The 4,869-nt window shown below is 33.0% G+C and overlaps 1 long non-coding RNA gene across 1 annotated transcript in view; it reads right to left on the bottom strand.

Annotated features, from left to right (window-relative positions):
- LOC106111002 overlaps window positions 1–4,869 on the bottom strand; it is a 9,717-nt gene continuing 4,848 nt past the window's right edge. Inside the window, exons 2-3 of the long non-coding RNA XR_001226135.1 lie at window positions 137–259; window positions 1–69 (exon numbers count right to left, since the gene is read on the bottom strand). This is a non-coding gene — a long non-coding RNA (uncharacterized LOC106111002). The remainder of the gene's footprint in view (window positions 70–136; window positions 260–4,869) is intronic.

The following is a 4,869-nucleotide window of genomic DNA, read 5'->3' as shown; positions in this document are numbered from 1 at the left end:
CCGTCAGCAGCTGTGCGGCCGCCTTGGCGCCCAGCACAGCGCCTACTAGCGCCTGCGAGCCCCCAACACCTGCACAAAATGAATTGAAAATGTCGCAGATAATAAAGTAGTACTAAAGTAAAATAAAATTAGTTACCTTCATCCTCATCAGCAGTGGTGATTTTATTCACAGTTGTGTTAAGGAACTTGACGAGGGGAGCGTCGTGTGTGGCCCACAGTGCCAGAGATTCGCCGCGAACCCAGTCCGGGATGATAGGAACTATGAAAAAAAATTGTAATTCCGAATTCAAAATTTCGAATGAATTCCAAATTCAAAATTTCGAATGAATTCCAAATTCAAAAGAGTTCCAAACTGACCGAGCACTGTGAGAAGGACATTGTCAAGGAAGAAGGTGAGGTAGACAAGAGCGAATGCCAGTAGGCCGTGCGTAGACGCGCGTTCGTCCAGCATGTCGGCAGACAATGCCGCAACGAGAATAAAGTATCCAGCGCGAATGCCGCACGTCCTCGCCGCGACAAAGAATCCAATATATCTCCAATCAGTAATCAGTCGCGCGTGTGAGTCGGTCCTAATATGATTTTCTGTTACACTCGCGCTGTTTTATACTGCGATATTAGGTTGCAACATATTTGTTGCTATACAGAAGTTTTTTTTTTGTTTTAAATTAAATGTTTATTTGATATAGGCCAAAATCGGCAATAGTGTAAAATATTGTTCTTTTTATTTGAATTTTGCCAGAACCGTTATTTACATAATGTAAACGCTTACAAAAAATCGTAAATTAGAAAAGCTTAAAACTAGTACTTAATGAATCAATTCTTTAACTATTAGGCGTAATTAATGCAATATATAAAACTGTTTTACTCAGTTAATAAAAAACGCAAGATCAGTTCCCGCAATAGATAGTAGCAAAAAATAAAATAGAAAAAGTTTGCGATTTGCCGGCTCGTTACCAAACCTCATTACACGCCTGTTAGCGACACATCTGTTCATCTCCTTTACCCTTGCCTTGCCGCTTCCGTTCGAAGCTTAGGAAAAAACCAGTAAAAAGTTAAATATTTTGTAACAAATACTGAGTTAACATCGTAATTATAATACATCACGTGGAAGAATGCAGCTACAAAACATGCACGCCAAAATACCTGACGATTATTTTTCATGAGTAAACGAAGATGAGATTTAAGTTTAATAAAATAGCATAATGGCAGATTTTTAGAAACTTCGACGCCCATGGGCATTTGGGAATCCGCAATACCAGAGGAATTGCAAATGCTTGATCTTCATAGTAATCAGATTGTTAACATATTTGAGAAGTTCAATTAAAAAAGTGTATACTCATTTTTGCAAGGAGATTCTGGTCCCAAACCAGTAAAAACAGAATAAAACATTTGTTAAAATAAAAAACCACGAAAGTTTTAACTTGATCATAAAATTGGTATCGTGAAACGGAACGCATAAACCGTTAATTGTCACTGTCATTATGAAATGTAAATCCAATTTATGCGTCAATGTCAAATTAGTCGACTTGAAGATCGTAAAGTGGTGGTGGTGTAGCTTGAATTTTATTAACGCTGTCTGATGAATGTCGTGTCTTTCTTTAGTGCTCTATGTAATGTAGGAGCATCAGGCTAGATTTAGGTTTACTTAGTGTTTCAGTAAGGTGTCTTATTCGTATTCTACGACAGAAAGTAAGCTGGCTGTAATCAGAACTTATCCAGTGCCCCCCACGAATTCCGCCCCATTCTCCCTTCTCGTTATGGTAAGTTCATTATTTTTGATAATCATGATAGTATTTAACATAAGAATAAATAAATTACATTAGTATAATGGCCATCAATTTTTTCAGATACGTTTTATTGATTTAATTATGCTTTTATATTTTTAATTTTAATAATTGCTTATAATTTAGCCTATCTTACATAAACAGTTGAATAACGAACAAGTTTCGCTTCACCAACACGTTTTAATAATCTTGTATTTGTTAGATTGACGAATTCAAAGGGAAACATTAAATTTATTGACAACTAGTACAAAGAAAATCACATTAATCTCGCCAATTAAAGAAAAATAAAAAAAACATTTGTTGGTATAACTAAGACATCCTAAATAAAGAACTAACTGTTCATCTTTTATTATTAGACAATTAATTTCAATTCCTTTTGTTTAAAGTACACATGTTATGTTTATTTCCTACTCTGTTTTGTACAAACTGTTTAACTTGGGTTGATACTTTGTTTGGAAGCATTTATTGTGAATAGTTCATTCATGTTACAGTAGTTTGTACAAATTGACATAAATCATATAATTGGCTTATTGTTTCTGTCTAATGTTCATTATTTATTGTGGCTTGTGGTATGAGACAATGACATTGAACTATATGTTTAAAGGATTTATTATTTTTTCTACTGACAGGTAAATTGATATCAATTTTATGTAGAAAATGGTTAGTAGGTATTTAGAATCCTTGCTTTATATTAAATGACTCTGTCCAAGTAAAATTATAAAACAACAAAAGCAAGTAGCCTATGTGTTATTCCAGATTTTGCTCTACATCTGCCAAATTTCATCGAGATCTGTTCATCTGTTTAGGCAGCAAACTCTAACATCTATCCATCTAAACTTTTACATCTTACTAATATTATAAATGTGAAAGTTTAGATGGATGGATGTTTGTTAAAGTTTGTAGCCTAATCGGCTGAACGGTTCTGGATTAAATTTGGCATAGATGTAGAGCATAGTCTGGAAGAACACATAAGCTACTTACTTTTTTATTAATACTTTGCGGACGGAGTCGCGGGGGAAGGCTAGTTTATTATATTAGTATAATTAATTTTTTTACTCAAATACTTGTGATCACAATCTTTTGCTAAGAGGAAATAATCTGTTTGATAATTTTCTAACTTATCTAGAAGTAATAATCAAATGTTTGTATAATTTAGACATGACAGTATAATACCTGCATTGTTGGAACAAATCATTTCTTAATGATATATTTATTTAATTAACAAAAGATACACCAAAATCGTGTTTGTCAGCTTTATGCTATTTTTCAGAGAAAGACACTTGATATTAAATAATACAATACAATAAAAAAAATATACAATCTTACTAATATTATAATTGGATGGATGTTTTAAGGTATCTCTAGAATGACTACAGATCTAAACAATAATTGTCTTAGATGTTGATAATCTGGGAGAGTACATAGACTAGTTATCTGCTTTGTTTAAATTCTGCATGGACAAAGTCACATGTAAAAGCTAGCATTTGACATGTTTTAGAGACTTATCTGTGAACAAGTGTATTCAGTTGTCAATTAAAAAAAACTATTAAATTAAAATTATTTTTACATACAAAAATATTGTGACTCAATAGGGTTAGGTGCAATGTATTATTGATAGGGTTGTCAAGTTAGTAAATAGTTTTCTGTACTGGAAAGTAAATGGAATTATTTCTTTCACTAAAATGGACACTTAAATGACCAGTAGCAAGCAAAAATTAGCTTATTTATAGAAGCTTACAATTAGAACCATACTTTATTGAGGGAGCAGAATAGTGTTTCGAGGAAGTACTTTATTGCGGAATTATACTATGATATAAAACTGTCGGGTATCACCTAAATATTTCACGACAGGCAAATTTCAATAAATATCTTGTTTGAAGTGAAAAAGTTAAATACATGCAACAAGTACTAAGTGGCAAATGAAATACTTTAGTAAAGTGGCAACCCTAAATCTAAGATGTAATTACGTGAAGTAGCGCCGTGCGTGTCGGCTGTCGGCGTACTCGCTTGCTAACCAGAAGGTCGTCAGCAGATTGACGTATTTATTTAATACTTGTCCGATTTCATAATATTTAACACACGACATTTCTTATTATAATATCAACAAAACTCTCATAACTTGAAGTGCGAAATGGCAGAAAGGCAACTTTTACATTTGTTTAAAAAAAAATACTACAGAAGCGATAGTGGCGCCAATAATCATTTTGGACTGCGGAACCGAAATGAACGGACGTGTGGCTTTTCTCTTTATTTGTACAAACACATTTGAAAAAGGAACTAATTTAATTTTAAATCTTATTTCTTAAGTATTAACATCTGGCAACTCATTTAATTATTAATTTAATAATGAATTATGCAAATAAACCACACAATAGGCTTAATAATGTATACCCAGGTTTATTAAGACCTCGTCTACTGTCGATGTTTTTGCAAATAAACAGAGTCAATATTTGCAACGGAACGGTTCAAAAGTGGGACAAGAAGATCTCTGTTCATCTTTGAGTTACGATTGGCAAATAAATATGGAGGTTATTTGTGTACGTCTAGCGTATATGTATTGACAAACGCAATTATATTAGCATGCTTATGTGAGCCTATACAAATATTTCGTACGTGTCCTTCAATCGCAATTTTCTATAGTTATACCATATTTGTTGAATGATTATACACACTTGTACGAGAAAGTTAATTATTATTACTATCGGATTTGCCTGAAACTCCGGTAACAATTTTTCATCGAGATCCGTTTAGTAGTTTTTGCTACAAAATCTAACAAACATCCATCTAAATCTTTGCCTTTATAATATTAGTTAGATATTATCATGCTTCGTACTAATATTATAAATGCGAAAGTTTAGATGGATGTTTGTTAGAATTTGTAACCTAAACGGCTGAACGGATTTCGATGAAATTTGGTATAGATGTAGAGGATAGTCTGGAAGAACACATAGGCTACTCACTTTTGTTTTTTTAATTCCACGCGGACGGAGTCGCGGGCGAAAGCTAGTATAATTATAAATGCGAAAGTTTAGATGGATGGATGTTTGTTAGTTTTTAGCATAAACGACTCAACGGATTTCGATGA

The sequence above is a fragment of the Papilio polytes genome, unplaced genomic scaffold (assembly GCF_000836215.1).
Source record: "Papilio polytes unplaced genomic scaffold, Ppol_1.0 DF824393.1, whole genome shotgun sequence".
NCBI lineage: Eukaryota > Metazoa > Arthropoda > Insecta > Lepidoptera > Papilionidae > Papilio > Papilio polytes.
Note: the sequence above shows the minus strand (reverse complement) of the source record. Positions and strands in the feature narration are given on the sequence as shown.